Here is a 17199-nt window from a genome sequence, read left to right as displayed (position 1 = left end):
CTCCTGTCTCACATTTAGGTCTTTCAACCATTTTGAGTCTATTTTTGTGTGTGGTGTAAGGAAATGGTCCAGTTTCATTCTTCTGCATGTGGCTGTCCAATTTTCCCAACACCATTTGTTGAAGAGACTGTTTTTTTTCCATTGGACATTCTTTCCTGCTTTGTCAAAGATTAGTTGACCATAGAGTTGAGGGCCCATTTCTGGGCTCTCTATTCTGTTCCATTGATGTATGTGTCTGTTTTTGTGCCAGTACCATACTGTCTGGATGATGACAGCTTTGTAATAGAGCTTGAAGTCCGGAATTGTGATGCTGCCAGCTTTGCTTTTCTTTTTCAACATTCCTCTGGCTATTCGGGGTCTTTTCTGGTTCCATACAAATTTTAGGATTATTTGTTCCATTTCTTTGAAAAAAGTTTATGGTATTTTGATAGGGATTGCATTGAGTGTGTAGATTGCTCTAGGTAACATTGACATCTTCACAATATTTGTTCTTCCAATCCATGAGCATGGAGCGTTTTTCCATTTCTTTGTGTCTTCCTCAAATTTCTTTCATGAGTATTTTATAGTTTTCTGAGTACAGATTCTTTGCCTCTTTGGTTAGATTTATTCCTAGGTATCTTATGGTTTTGGGTGCAATTGTAAATGGGATCGACTCCTTAATTTCTCTTTCTTCTGTCTTGTTGTTGGTGTATAGGAATGCCACTGACTTCTGTGCATTGATTTTATATCCTGCCACTTTACTGAATTCCTCCTGTATGAGTTCTAGCAGTTTTGGGGTGGAGTCTTTTGGGTTTTCCACATAAAGTATCATACCATCTGCAAAGAGTGAGAGTTTGACTTCTTCTTTGCCAATTTGGATGCCTTTTATTTCTTTTTGTTGCCTGATTGCTGAGGCTAGGACTTCTAGTACTATGTTGAATAGCAGTGGTGATAGTGGACATCCCTGCTGTGTTCCTGACCTTAGGGGGAAAGCTCTCAGTTTTTCCCCATTGAGAATGATATTTGTTGTGGGTTTTTCATAGATGGCTTTTATGATATTGAGGTATGTATCCTCTATCCCTATAATCTGAAGAGTTTTGATCAAGAAAGGATGCTGTACTTTGTCAAATGCTTTTTCTGCATCGATTGAGAGGATCATATGGTTCTTGTTCTTTCTTTTATTAATGTATTGTATCACATTGATTGATTTGTGGATGTTGAACCAACCTTGCAGCCCAGGGATAAATCCCACTTGGTCGTGGTGAATAATCCTTTTTATGTACTGTTGGATCCTACTGTCTAGTATTTTGGCGAGAATTTTTGCATCCATGTTCATCAAGGATATTGGTCTGTAATTCTTTTTGATGGGGTCTTTGTCTGGTTTTAGGATCAAGGTAATGGTGGCCTCATAAAACGAGTTTGGAAGTTTTCCATCTATTTCTATTTTTTGGAATGGTTTCAGAAGAATAGGTATTAATTCTTCTTGAAATGTTTGGTAGAATTCCCCTGGGAAGCCATCTGGCCCTGGGCTTTTGTTTGTTGGGAGATTTTTGATGACTGCTTCAATTTCCTTAGTGGTTATAGGTCTGTTCAGGTTTTCTATTTCTTCCTGGGTCAGTTTTGGTAGTTGATCCATCTCTAGGAATGCATCCATTTCTTCCAGATTATCTAATTTCCTGGCATAGAGTTGCTCATAATATGTTCTTATAATTGTTTGTATTTCTTTGGTGTTGGTTGTGATCTCTCCTCTTTCATTCATGATTTTGTTGATTTGGGTCATTTCTCTTTTCTTTTTGGTAAGTCTGGCCAGGGATTTATCAGTCTTGTTAATTCTTTCAAAGAACCAGCTCCTAGTTTTGTTGATCTGTTCTACTGTTCTTTTGGTTTCTATTTCATTGATTTCTGCTCTGATCTTTATTATTTCTCTTCTTCTGCTGGGTTTAGGCTTTATTTGCTGTTCTTTCTCCAGCTCCTTTAGGTGTAGGGTTAGGTTGTGTATTTGAGACCTTTCTTATTTCTTGAGAAAGGCTTCTATTGCTATATACTTTCCTCTTATGACTGCTTTTGCTGCATCCCAAAGATTTTGAACAGTTGTGTTTTCATTTTCATATGTTTCCATGAATTTTTTAAAATTCTTCTTTAATTTCCTCGTTGACCCATTCATTCTTTAGAAGGTACTCTTTAGCCTCCATGTATTTGAGTTCTTTCTGAAGGAAATAGACTTTTATATAGAGAACAACCTGATGGTTCCCAGAGGGGAAGGGGTGGGGGATGGGTGTTACATGAGCACTTGAAAGAATGTATATTCTATAGATATTGAGTGTAATATTCTATATATATGTATATGTTAGGTCAAGTTCTTTTTTTTTTTTTTCATTTATTCTTTATGCTTATGGGTTTTTGTGTGTATGTTTCTCAAGTACTGGATGATGGCAAAGAAAAATTAAGGTTGCAGATGGAATTAAGGTTGGTAATCAGCTGACTTTAATATGAAACAGTTATCTGGATTAGGGGAAGGGGCAATGTCATTACCAGGGTCCATGAACGTAGACAGGAGGCAGAGGAAAAGATCAGGAGATGCAACGTTGCTGGATTTGAAGAATGAGGAGGGGGCCATGAGATGAGATCAACAGGCCACCTCTAGAAACTGGGAAAGGTAAGGGAACAGAATTTTCCCCAGGGGCCTTTGGCAAGAAACACAGCCTTGCCAACACCTTCTAACCTACAGAACTGGAAGATGATGAATTTGTGCTGTTTTGCCATGTGACATGACATATTCATAGGCGATGGGGCTTAGGATGTGGGCATCTTTGGGAGACCATTACTTTTCCTACAACTCTTGCTATAAATTTTTAAAAAATTTAACCCACAATACACTATTATTGTTTCTAAAGCCAATTTTTGTTTAAATTTCTATTTTCTATGCTCTTTATTACTTCATGCAGCCCAGATCTTCCATCTGCCAATTTCCTCTTGCCTAAAGTACATCCTCTTAGTTTTATGCATTTCACTTTTAATGTAACCAGGTGTTACATAACTAATTTGTTTAGGGCTAATTTGTTTAGCCCTTTGAAGCTGTAAGGTGGTATCTTTCACCAGTTTTAGAAAATTCTTAGTAACTATCTTTTCAGATATTGCTTCTCCGTTTTCCCTCTTTTCCCATCTGGGTCCATAATTATATATATGTTAGACCTTCTGACTTTATCTGCTGTGTTTTTTAACCCTTCTTCATATTTTCCTTCTCTTTGACTTTTTGCTCCATTACTGAATCTTTTTTTTTTTTATTTTATTTATTTATTTGAGAGAGATAGAATGAGAGACAGAGAGCATGAGAGGGAAGAGGGTCAGAGGGAGAAGCAGACTCCCTGCCGAGCAGGGAGCCTGATGCGGGACTCGATCCCGGGACTCCAGGATCATGACCTGAGCCGAAGGCAGTCGCTTAACCAACTGAGCCACCCAGGCACCCCCCCATTACTGAATCTTTTCAGTTCTATTTTCCATTTCACTAGTTTCAGTGTGTCTAATTTGCTATTAAACCCATCCATTACACTTATAATTTCAATTCTATTCTATTTAAATTTTGATTGTTTTTCAAATCTCATCCTCTTTTGTATATATTTCAAGGTTATTTTTTTTATCTGTTTTAAAGTATTAAACATAGTTACTGTAAAGTCTGTGTCTAATAATTCCATTTATCTGAAATTCTTTAAGGTCTGTTCCAATTTTTTTTTTCTCATTCATGGTGCCTTGTTTGTGTTATTTTTGACTCTCAAAATTTATTTGGAATTTTTCTTTGGCATTTCATTTTTCTTGGTATTTTATTTCATAAATTCTCTGATACCCAGGATAAATGTGGATTCTTCCAGAGGAAATTTGTGTTTGTGTCTGCCAGGCTCTGGAAGCACTCCCAACCCAGGATCACTCTAAAGTTGCTTCTCGGTTTTCAGATTACCCAGGTGGTGTTAATTCAGGTTGCACAGCCATGTAAGGGCCACTCGTGGTTTCCATATTCTCAGAGGTAATCCTCTCGTGAACCAAATTGGAGACACTCAGCTCTTCTCTGGGGCGGAGGCCAGTTATTTCTATTTCACTGTCAAAACCATGGGTATGACCCTCTGGAGTCCCAGCCCGAGGGATGGAGGCTGCTCTTTTACAGCCCCTGCCTTGGATGGGTCCTGAGGGTTGTTTTCTGTTCCTCAAACACCTGCAGCTGTGAAATCCCAAATGCACGTTGTCTAGTCTGAAGAAGGCCCCCAAGAGAGGGAAGCGGTCATCGCTCTCTAGGCTCACCTCTTTGCTTCTATGACCTGACCAGAGGATCCCCAGTTTCCTTACTAATTGATTAGATAATTTTAATTTTAAAATAATTATCCAGAGTTTTTAATTGTTTTTAGGATTAAGGTCCAACTAGGTGTATAGCCTGCATTTTCTGATAATTAAAATCCACTCTTTCAGATCTTTTATTTCAACAATATATTTTTAAAATTTCTGAGATTTCTAAATAGATTCTCTTCAAATTTTTTTTTTTTGTCTTGGCAAAATATATACACATAAAACTTACCATGGTAATCATTTTAAGTGTACAAATCTGTGGCATTCATTACATTCCCATGTTGTCCAACCATGACATCACTATTTCTAAAACTTTATCGTTCCAGAGACTCTAACTACTAAGCAGTAACTCCCCATTGCCCCATCTCCAGCCCTTGGTAACCCCTAATTCACTTTCTGTATCTGTTTCTTAGTTTGTCTCCTCTAGGTTCCTCATATAAGTGGAGTCCCAGAATATTCTTTTGTGTCTGGCTTATTTCACATAGCATGTTTTCTAGGCTTATCTTGTTGTAGTGTGTCAGAATTCCACTTCTTATGAATAATGTTCCATTTTATGTTTATACCATATTTTGTTGTTTTTTTTTTTTAAGATTTTATGTATTTATTTGACAGAGAGAGAGAGATCACAAGTAGGCAGATAGGCAGGCAGAGGGAGAGGGAGAAGCAGGCTCCCCTCTGAGCACAGAGCCTGATGTGGGGCTCGATCCCAGGACCCTGGGATCATGACCTGAGCCGAAGGCAGATGCTTAACTATCTGAGCAACCCAGGCGTCCCTATACCATATTTTGTTTATCCATTCAGTTGTTGATGGGCATTCGGATTGTTTCCACCTTTTCACCATTGTGAATACCTACTACTGTGAACCTTGGTGTACAAGTATCTGTTTGAGTTCCTGCTTTCACTTCTTTGGGATATATACCCAGAAGCAGAATTGCTGGATCACATGGTATTTCTATGTTTAGCATCTTTAGCAACTGTGAAACTGTTTTCCCCAGTGGTTGAACCATCTTACATTCCCACCAACAATGTACTAGGATCCCAATTTCTCCACATCATCATCAACACTTGATATTTTCTGTTTGGTGATTGCCATTTTAGTATGTGGGAAGTGGTATCTCACTGTGGTTTTTTATTTGCATTTCTTTAATGACTAATGATGTTGAGCACATTTTCATTGGCATAAGTATATCTTCCTTGGAGAAATGTCTATTCAAGCCCTTTGCCCATTTTTGAATTGGGTTGTTTGGATATTTCTGTGGTTGAGTTGTAGGGGTTCCTTATGTATTTTGGATATTAATTCCTTTATCAGGTATATGAATTGTAAATATCTTCTCCCATTCTGTGGGTTGTCTTTTCATTCTTTTGATAACGTCCTTTGATAGAAAAGACATTTTAAATTTTGATGCAGTCCAATTGATCAAGTTTTTTCTTTTGTTGCCTGTGCTTTTGGTATCATATCCAAAAGAATCATTGCCAAATACAATGTCATGAAGCTTTTCCCCTGTGTTTTTTTTTTTTTCCCCAAGAGTTTTATTGTTTTAATGCTTAGGTCTTTGACCAATTTTGAGTAATTTTTTTAAAAGATTTATTTATTTATTTTAGAGAAAGCGCACATGCAGGGGAGAGGGGCAGAGGGAGAGGACAAGAGAGTCTCAAGCATACTCCATGCTGAGTACAAAGCCTGAGGCGGGGCTTGATCCCGCCACCCTGAGATTATGACTTGAGCTGAAACCGAGAGTCAGACACTTAACTGACTGTGCCATCCAGGCACCCCGAGTAATTTTTTTTTGAAGACCTTATTTATTTGACAGAGATAGAGCACAAGTAGGCAGAGTGGCAGGCAGAGGGAGAGGGAGAAGCAGGCTCCCCACTGAACAGAGAACCTGTTGCGGGGCTCAATTCCAGGACCCTGGGATCATGACCTGAGCCAAAGTCAGACACTTAACCAACTGAGCCACCAAGGCATCCCCCAAGTAATTTTTGTATACGATGTAAGGTATGAGTCCAACTTCAGTCTTCTGAACGTGGATATGCAGTTTTCTCAGCACCATTTTTTGAAAAGACTGTCCTTTCCACATAGACTGGTCTTAGCAATTGAGTCAAAAATATGTTGGACCATGTATGTGAGAATTTATTTCTGGGCTCAATATTCTATTCCATTGGTCTATATGTCTGTCTTTATGTACTACACTATTTTGATTACTATAGTTTTTTTTTTAAGATTTTATTTATTTATTTGACAGAGAGAGAGAGAGAGACAGGGAGAGAGGGAATACAAGCAGGGAGGGTGGGAGAGGGAGAAGCAGGCTCCCCGCTGAGCAGAGAGCCTGATGCAGGACTCAATCCCAGGACCCTGGGATCATGACCCGAGCCGTAGGCAGACGCTTAATGACTGAGCCACTCAGGTGCCCTGATTACTATAGTTTTATAGTTAGTTTTGGAATTGGGAGGTATGAGTCATCCAACTTTGTTCTTTATTTTTAAGAGTATTTTGGTTATTCAGTGTTCTTGAGATTCCATATGAATTTTAGGATGACTTCTATTCTGTAAAAAAATGTCTTGAGATTTTGATCGTGATTCCACTGAAACTGTAAATTGCTTTGGGTTGCATTGACATCTTAACAATATTACGATTTCCAATCTGTGAATATGGAATATCTTTCCACTTATTTATATCTTCATTAATTTCTTTCAACATTATTTTGTAGTTTTCAGTGTCACATCTTCTGTAAGTTTATATAAATTAAAAAAAAATTCACTCATTTTAGAGAGAGATCACATGAGCAGGGGGAGGGGCAGAAGGAGATGGAGAGGATCTCAAGCAGACTCCCCATTGAGTGTGGAGCCCGATTGTGGGGCTCAGTCTCACCACCCTGAGATCACGACCTGAGCTGGAATCAAGAGCTGGCTGCTTTACTGACTGAGCCACCCAGATGCCCATTATTTCTAAATATTTTTCTTTTTGATGCTAATGTAAGTAGAATTGGTTCCTTAATTTCTTTTTAATATTGCTTATTGTTAGTGAATGGAAATGCAAGTGACTTTTCTTATTTTCTTTATTGAGTATGGCTGAAATTCAAAAAGCTCCACATATCTAATGTATACAGTTTGATGAGCTTGAAGATCAGAATATCTCTGTGAAGACAGCACCACAATGAAGGCCATAAACCCATCTATCACCTCCAAAAGGTTCTTCTCACTCCCTTTATGTATTATTATTTTTGTTTATTTGCATGTTATATGTATTTTTTCTTTTGTGTTTAAGACCACTTAACATAAGATCTACCTTCTTAGCATATTTTTAAGTATACCATACAGTGTTGTTAACTATAGGCCCTATATTGTACATTAGATCTCCAGAACTTACTCATTTTGCATAACTAGAGCTTTGTACCCTTTGACTAACCAACACCTCTCTGTTTTTCCCTCCTCCCAGCCCCTGGTAACCATTATTCCATGCTGTGGTTCTGAATTTTACTATTTTAGATTCCTCCTAAAAGTGGGATCATGCAGAATTTGTCCTTTGTCTGGTTAATGTCACTTAGCATAAGGGTCTCTAGGTACATCCATGTTGTTGCAAATGTCAGGATTTTCTGCTTTTTAAAGGCTAACCAATATTCTATTGTATTTCTACACCACATTTTTCTCTATCCATTCATTCCTTGATGGACAATTAGGTTGTTTCCCTATCTTGATTATCGTGAATAATGCTGCAACGAACAGCAGAGTACAGATATCTCTTTGAGATCCCGACTGCAATACTTTTGGGTATATACTCGGATGTGTGATTTTGGATCACATGGTATTTCTATGATTAGCTTTTTGAGGACCTGCCATACTGTTTTCCACAGTGGCTGCACCAGTTTGCATTCCCACCATCAGTGTACAAGGCATTCTGTTTCTCAACATCCTCACCAACACGTATCTTGTCTTTTTGATAATGGCCATCCTCGCAGGTGTGAGGTGATATCTGATTGTGGTTTTCATTCACATTTCCCTGATGGTTAGTTATGTTGAGCACCTTTTCATATACCCGTTGGCCTTTTTTTTTTTTTAAGATTTTATTTATTTATTTGAGAGAGAGAATGAGAGAGAGCACATGAGAGGGGGGAGGGTCAGAGGGAGAAGCAGACTCCCTGCCGAGCAGGGAGCCCGATGCGGGACTAGATCCCGGGACTCCAGGATCACGACCTGAGCCGAAGGCAGTCGCTCAACTAACTGAGCCACCCAGGCGCCCAACCTGTTGGCCATTTTTATGTCTTCTTTTGAGAAATGTCTCTTGAGGTCCTTTGCCCATTTTTAAATCAGTTTTTCTTAAAAGAAATTATTATTGAGTTGAAGGAGTTCCTTCTATATTTTAAGTATTAACCTCTTATCAGATTTATGGTTTGCCAATAATGTCTTCCATTCCATAGGTTGTCTTTTCATTTAGTTGATTGTTTCCTTTGCTAGACAGTAGTTTTTCAGTTTGATATAACCCACTTGTCTATTTTTTGCTTTTGTTGCCTGTGCTTTTGGTGTCTTACCCAAGAATTCATTGCAGAGTGCAACATTTAGCTTTTCCCCTGTTTTCTTCTAAGAGTTTTATAGTCTCAGATTTTAGGATTATGTCTTTTATCCATTTTGAGTTGATGTTTGTGTGTGATGTGAGATAAGTATCTAATTTCATGCTTCTGCATGTGGATATCGAGTTTTCCCGTCAACATTGCTTGAAGAGACTGTCCTTTCCCCATTTAGTGTTCTTGGCATGCTTCTCTAAGATCGGTTGACTGTAGAGGCATGGACTTACTCCTGGGCTCTCCATTCTGTTCCATTGGTAGTCCCCACTTGTCAGTGGGGGATATGTTCAAAGACCCCCAGTGGATGCCTGAAATGGGAATAGTACTGAACCCTATACATACTCTCTTGTTTCCTCTATGTGCATTCCTATGATAAAGTTTAATTTTTAAATTAGGCACAATAAAAGACTAACATCAGTAACCAATAATAAAATAGAAAAATTATGACAATATACTATAATAAAAATGATGTGACTGTGGTCTTTCTTTTGCTCAAAATATCTTTTTTTTTTTTAAAGATTTTATTTATTTGAGAGAGAGAATGAGATAGAGAGAGCATGAGAGGGGGAGGGTCAGAGGGAGAAGCAGACCCCCTGCTGAGCAGGGAGCCCGATGCGGAACTCTATCCTGGGACTCCAGGAACATGACCTGAGCTGAAGGCAGTCGCTTAACCAACTGAGCCACCCAGGTGCCCTCAAAATATCGTCTTGTACTGCACTCACCCTTCCTCTCGTGATGATGTGAGGTGATAAAATGCCCATGTGATGAGGTGAAGTGAGAGGAAGTGAGGTGAATGGTGTAGGCATTACATGTAGCGTTAGGCTACTATTGACCTTCTGATTGTCAGAAGGAGGATCATCTGGTTTCAGACTGCAGTTGACCATAAGTAACTGAAACCGTGGCTAAGGGGGGGACTACGGTATATTTGTTTTTTGTTTTTATTTTTTTAAAGATTTGATTTATTTATTTGCGAGAGAGAGACAGATAGTGACAGAGATCGTGAGAGAGAGCCCAAGCAGGGGGGAGAGGGAGAAGCAGGCTCCCGCTGATCAGGGAGCTCGATGCGGGACTCTATCCCAGGACCCTGAGATCATGACCTGAGCTGAAGGCAGACGCTTCACTGACTGAGCCACCCAGGTGCCCCTTGTTTTTTGCTTTTAAAGGTTTATTTATTTGAGAGAGAGAGAGGAGAGAGAGCATGAGTGGGGGCAGAGGAGAGGGAGAAGCAGACTGGCTGCTCAATCCCAGGTCCCTGAGATCATGACCTGAACCGAAGGCAGACGCTTAACCGACTGAGCCACCCAGGTGCCCTGTATATTTGTTTTTATGCCAGTATCATGCAGTTCTGATTACTGGAGCTGTCTAATATATTTTGAAATTAGGAAGTGTGATGCTTCCAGCTCTGTTCTTGCTCAAAATTGCTTTGGCCATTCAAGGTCTGTGGTGGTTCCAAATGAATTCTAGGATTATTTTTTTCTACTTCCATAAAGAATGCCATTAGTATTTGGGGGGGATTGTATTGAAAATGTAGATCACTTTGAATGATTAATTTTAACAATATTAATTCTTTCAGTCAATGAACATGAAATGTCCTTCCATTTATTTGTGTCTTCTTTAATCTCTTTCATCACTGTTTTATAGATTTCTATGTACAGGTCTCTTAACTCCTTAGTTTTTTCCTAAGTATTTTATTGTTTTTTTTTTTTTTTTTTAAGATTTTATTTATTTATTTGACAGAGAGAGATAGTGAGAGCAGGAACACAAGCAGGGGGAGTGGGAGAGGGAGAAGCAGGCTTCCCGCTGAGCAGGGAGCCCGATGTGGGCTTGATCCCAGGACCCTGGGATCATGACCTGAGCCGAAGGCAGATACTTAATGACTGAGCCACCCAGGCGCCCCTTTTATTGTTTTTGATGATATTGTAAATGAGACTGTTTTCTTAATTTCCTCTTTGGATATATTGTTTGTGTATAGAAATGCAACTGATTTTTGTATATGGATTTTTGTATCCTGCAACTTTACTGAATCCATTTATTTTAACAGGTGTGTGTGTAGTCTTTAGTCTTTCTACATAGAAAATCATGTCTTCTGTAAACATGATTTTACTTCTTTCTTTCTGATTTGGATGTTATTTATTTATTTATTTATTTATTTATTTATTTATTTATTTATTTATTATTTAATTATCCTGTCTAGGACTTATAGTACAATGTTGAATAGGAGAAGAGTGGGCATTCTTGCCTTGTTTCATACTTTAGAGAGTAAACTTTTAGCTTTTCATCATTGAGTATAATGTTAACTATGGGCTTCTTGTAAACAGCCTCTATTGTATTAAGGTAAATTCCTAGTGTACCTATTTTGTTGAGAGTTTTTATCATGAAAGGGTGTTCGAGTTTTGTAAACTGCTTTTCTGAATCTGTTTCAATGATAATGTGATTTTTATCCTTCATTCTGCTAATGTGGTGTATCACAGTGATTGATTTGCATAATTTGAGCCATCCTTGCACCCCAGGGATAAATTCTACCTAGTCATGGGGTACTTTTAATGTGCTGTTTAATCCAGCTTGCTAGAATTTTTTTGAGGATTTATCATCTATGTTCATCAGGGATAATTATTTTTTTCTCTCATTTAACTTATTTAAGAAAATTATTTTGAGTTCTTTGTCAAGTAGTTCATGGGTTTCTGTTTCTTAAGCTTTATTAGGTTTCTTTGTGATGTCATTATTCATGATTTTTCTAGCCTAGTGTTGGTATCTGTACATTTGAAGAAGCAGTTACCTCTTCTAATTCTTACTGGCTGGTTTCAGTAGGGAAAGACCTCTCCAAAGAGTGTGGTCAGAGATTCTGGGTATGCTGGCTGATGGGTCTATGGCTGCTGAGGTCTTTGGGCAGGCCTGCTGCAGGTGTCTGCAGGTGCATGGCCTGCTGCCATCATCACAGCTGATTTTTGCATGTTGATTTTTTACTTGCAACTTTGCTGAATTCACCTATTAGGTATTACAGGGTTTTTATTGTTGATTTTTTCTTTTTTTTTTTTGGTGTGGAATTTTTGGGACTTTGTACATATATGATCATGTCATCTACAGACAAAATTTTACTTTTTCTCTTCCAGTTTGGATGCCTTTTGTTTCTTTTCCTTGCCTAATTGATTTGACTAGGACTTCCGGTACTGTGTTGAATAGAAGTGGCAAAAGTGAGCATCCTTTTCTTGTTTCTAATTTTAGGGAAAACTTGTAGGCTTTCACCATTGAGTATGGTGTTAACTCTGGGGTTTTATATGTGGCCTTCATTGTGTTGAAGAGGTTTCCATCCACTCCTGGTTTGAGTGTTTTTGTCAAGAAAGTTGTTGAATTTTGTCAAATGCTTTTTCTGCATACATTGAGATAATCATGTACTTTTTCTTTCTTCCTTGTATTAATGTAATATATTACACTGATCAATTTTCCTATGTGGCACCATCCTTGCATTCCAGGAATAAATCCCACTTGGTCATTGTATATAGTTTTTTTTCTAGATTATGTTTGCTAGTATTTTGTCAAGGATTTTTGTATCAATATTCATAAGGGAAATTGGTCTGTAGCTTTCTTGTCGGGTCCTTGGCTTTAGTATCAGGTAGTAATGTTGATCTCATGCTCTTTAATTTTTTCAAAGAGTTAGAGGATTGTTACTATTTAAATGTTTTGTAGAATTCACCATTGAAGCCATGCTTTTCCTTGTTGGGAGGTTTTTTGATTACTACTTCAATATCTAGTTATAGATCTGTTCAGATTTTCTATTTCTTCATTATTCAGTCTATTGTGTTTCCAGGAAATCAGTTTTTTTTCATTTAGGTGATGCAATTTGTTGGTATACAATCATTTGTAGTATTCTAATTCTTTTTTTTTTTTTCTTTTCTGTAAAACCAGTAGTAATGTCCTTACTTAGATTTCTGGTTTTGGTGATTTATGTCTTCTGTCCTTTTTTGTGAGTTTAGCTAAAAGTTTGTTAATTTTGATCTTTTCAAAGAGTCAGCTTTTTATTTCATTGATTTTTCTCTATTTTTCTATTCTTTATTTTTCTCTTTTCTAGTCTTTATTACTTATTAATAAGTAATTATTAGTAGCTAGCTTTGGGTTGGTGTGCTCTTCATTTTTTTTCCCCTTGAGGCATAGAGCTAGGTTATTGATTTGAGATTTTTCTTCTTTTATAACAGATATTTATATATGTACAATTCCCTCTTAGCACTGTTTTTGCTATATCACATGTTTTGCTATGTTTTTATTGTTGTTGAGGTATTTCCCAGTTTTCCTTGTGATTTATTCTTTATCAGTTGTTTATGGTGTGCTGCTTAATTTCCACATATTTGTCAATTTTCCTGTTTTATATTTTTGATGTCTAGTTTCATTCTATTGTGATAATAAAAGATATACATATTTTTTTAAAGATTTTATTTATTTATTTGAGAGAGAGAATGAGATAGAGAGAGCACGAGAAGGGGGAGGGTCAGAGGGAGAAGCAGACTTCCCGCTGAGCAGGGAGTCCGATGAGGGACTCGATCCCAGGACCCTGGGATCATGACCTGAGCCGAAGGCAGGGGCTTAACCAACTGAGCCACCCAGGCGCCCAATAAAAGATATTTTTAATGATTGAAATCTTTTTTTAATTTATTAAGACTTGTTTTGTGGCTTGACATGTGGTCCCTTCTGGAGGATGGTCCATGTGCCCTTGAGAAGAATGTGTGTTATGCTGCTATTAAGTGCAGTGTCCTGTATGTGTCTGTTGGACACAACCAATTTGTAGTATGGTTCAGGTTCTCTGTTTCCTTCTTGATCTTCTTCCTGGTTTTTCTATCTACTGTAGAAAATGACTATTGAAGTATCCAAGTATTATAGAACTAGTTTTCCCTTCAATTCTGTGAATATTTGCTTCATATATTTTGGGGCTTTTTATTTGGTGCATATATGTTTATAATTGCTATGTCTTGGTGAATTGACTATTTTTAAAAATATATAATGTCTTTCTTTATCTCTTATAACAGTTCTAACCTAAAATCTATTTTATCTAAGTAGCTTACCCTGCTTTTTTGGTTACTGTTTGCACAGAACATCTTTTACCATCCTTTCACTTCCAATCTTTTTCTGTCTTTAGACTCAAGGTCAGTCTCTTGTAAACAGTATATATTTGGATTATTTTTTAAAACCCATTCTGCCAGTTTCTGCCTTTTGATTGGATAATTTCATCCATTCACATTTGAAATAATTACTGATAAGGAGGAATTTACTACTGCCACTTTGCCTTTTTAAAAAATTATTATTATTATTATTGCCTTAGAGCTTTGTCTCTCTTCTATTACTGCCTTATTTCTGGTCAGCTGAATTCTTGTAATGACACGTTTTGATTCCCTTCAAATATATATTCTTCTATATATTCTATAGAGATTTTCTTTGTGGATACCATGGGATTACATATAATATCCTAAAGTTACAAAAGTCTAATTTTAATGATTTGAACACCTCAGCTGCATACAAAAACTCTACACTTTACAGTCATTTCTCCTTCAAGTTATTAATATCACAAATCACATTTTTATACCCTGTGCCCAGTAACATTTTTTTTAAAGATTTTATTTGTCAGAGAGAGAGTGCACAGCAGGGGGAGAGGGAGAAGCAGACTCCCCGCTGAGCAGGGAGCCCAACCCGGGACTCGATTCCAAGACCCCTAGATCATGACCTGAGCCAAAGGCAGATGCTCAACTGACTGAGCCACCCAGGTGCCCCCCAGTAATATATATTTATAACATAATTATTTGTATGCATTTGTCTTTTAAGTCCTATTGAAAATAAAAAGTGGAGTTACTACCAAAATTAAAATTTTGGTTTTTGTATTTGCCCATATATTTATCTTTATGATCTTTACAATTTCATCCTGCTGTGAGTTCTGGTCTAGCATTCTGTTGTTTCAATCTGATGGACTCCCTTTACCATTTCTTCTAAGGTTGTATGCAAATAAGGCCTGTCCAAGACAGTAAGTATGTGGGGACTGGGAAGCAGGATCTTACCTGCTCAAGGCCAAGACCACTGCTACCCTGGAGAAGGGGTGGGGCAACGCAAGTAAAAACTCCAGAAAACTTACTGCAATTTTAAATATGTGTTTTTCTTGCTTGAGTGTTTGCTTGGTTGCTGTAAGTCTTTGGTGTTTAGAGCCCCTACAAAATTAGTTCAGGCAGTTTCAGGTTGTTTTGTTTACTTTTCTGTGAGGAAATGAGAGCTTGGAACTTCCTAGTCTGCCATTTTGCCAAAATACTGGTTTTTAACCTACCAAATTGGCAACAAAAGAAATTGTTAAATTTATAGAACAAGTTTTGGGAAACTGGCACTATCGTTGGTGTTTGTAAGTGTGCTGGGAGAGTAATCTGTGTGTGTGAGCCTATATGTATGTATAGCATATGTAAGTGTATGTATATGTGTGTGTGTGTGTTATATATGTATCTGAAAAGACTTAAAATGCTGATATCATCTGACCTAGAAATTCAACTCCTAGAAACTTGGCTTAAGGAAATAATCATGGGGGGCGCCTGGGTGGCTCAGTCGTTGGGTGTCTGCCTTCGGCTCAGGTCATGATCCCAGGGTCCTGGGATCGAGCCCCGCATTGGGCTCCCTGCTCAGCGGGAAGCCTGCTTCTCCCTCTCCCACTCCCCCTGCTTGTGTTCCCTCTCTCACTGTGTCTCTCTCTGTCAAATAAATAAATGAAATCTTTAAAAAAAAAGAAAGAATCATGGATGAGTACTGGATGAAATAATCATGGATGGGGATATTTGTTGTTCATATTTCTTATAATAATGAATACTGGCAGCAATATTTATGTCCAACAGTAGGGGTTGGTTAAAACATGATCATCCACTAGGCAGTGAAATGGCACATACCCACTAAAATTCATGTTGAGGAAGAATATTTCAGTGAACTTATATTTAGTTATTATTTTAAAATATATTTTAAAGTCAACTAAGTTGATTTTTAAAAAAATTATCTGCCCTCCCTCACTCCAGTAGCAATCATTACTGCCTTGAACCAGGCCATTTAGCAGTTACCCCCTCCCCAAACTCTTCCTAACCCTGGTCTTCTTGGATTTATTCCCAATCTGGGTCTCACAGCCCCTGTGGCTTTACTTAGCTAACTTTACAGAGCATTAATTACCTTCTGAACTTAAGGTAGGAATTTCTTGACCTTGCATTTTACCCAAGGGAACAAAGATGCTCAAAACATTGGATGGATTCTCAGGAAGGAAGAGACCATGCACCAGCCAATGTATCACTCACTTTACAAATATTAACTCGTTCAACACCCAGACAGAGGAAGGGACCTATTTACCCCATTTTTCCGGTGAGGAGAGGACAGCCCTGACAAGGTTCTCTCTCCCCGAGATCCAGAGTTCCTGATGGGTGGAGCCCAGAGTTCAACCCAGGTCTTCTGGCTCCTGTCTTGGCTTTGCTCTTACTCTTTTTTTTTCTTTTTTAAGATTTTATTTATTTACTTGAGAGAGAGAGAATGAGAGACAGAGAGCAGGAGAGGGAAGAGGGCCAGAGGGAGAAGCAGACCCCCGCTGAGCAGGGAGCCCGATGTGGGGCTCGATCCTGGGACTCCAGGATCACGACCTGAGCCGAAGGCAGTCGCTTAACCAACTGAGCCACCCAGGTGCCCTGCTCTTACTCTTATTAGCAGTAAAAACAGAATAATTATCAGTAATGTCTAATATAACACAGAAATGTGATCAACAGTGGTTTACATTTTCCAAAGCTTTTTGTTAAGCGTTTTCACTTACAAGAGCTCATTTATTTTTGAAAACTCATTGTGCTGAAACAGGAACTGAGGCTCAAGCACTCACAGGTGGTGCCTGTGAAACCCCCTGTAGGAACCCCAAACTCCTTATTATTGCTGAATAACACAATGTAAGGGGTGATCAAAGTGCTCCACAGTCCCTAGGGCTGAACAGTGTAATTTTATACACATTTGACAAGGGGTAACTGGGCTCAGAGAGGCCAGCAACTCGTGCAAGACAGCACAGCAAGTAATAGCAAAGTTACCACTTGCTTAATAGTAATGACAGCGCCTTGCTCTCCTGGGCTGAAGAAAAGGCTTTTCTTAGGGAAATCAAACTCTTGTGGTAGGGAGGCGTCGACTTCACCCGGTCCCCCAGCGGCTTCGTGGCCCCGGGGCAGGTTTTCGGCTGGTTTGGCCCCGTAGGCACCTCTCCCGGAGTCCTGGCCTGCGGGCACCTGGGCAGGTGGGCCGGTGGGCGGTTCGGGGCTGCGGCCGCCCCCGTTCCCAGTGCCAACCCTGCACTGCCTGCCCCCCC

The 17199-nt window shown here is 38.6% G+C and overlaps 1 protein-coding gene across 1 annotated transcript in view; it reads left to right on the top strand.

The window, feature by feature from the left end:
* Positions 1–17199, top strand: part of LOC118024486 (up-regulator of cell proliferation) — a 69494-nt gene that overhangs the window by 21102 nt on the left and 31193 nt on the right. The gene's annotated exons all lie outside the window — the stretch shown is intronic.

Source organism: Mirounga leonina, unplaced genomic scaffold, assembly GCF_011800145.1.
Source record: "Mirounga leonina isolate KUSES-001 unplaced genomic scaffold, KU_Mleo_1.0 Mir_199, whole genome shotgun sequence".
Lineage (NCBI taxonomy): Eukaryota > Metazoa > Chordata > Mammalia > Carnivora > Phocidae > Mirounga > Mirounga leonina.
This window is presented reverse-complemented; position numbering and strand designations above follow the sequence as displayed.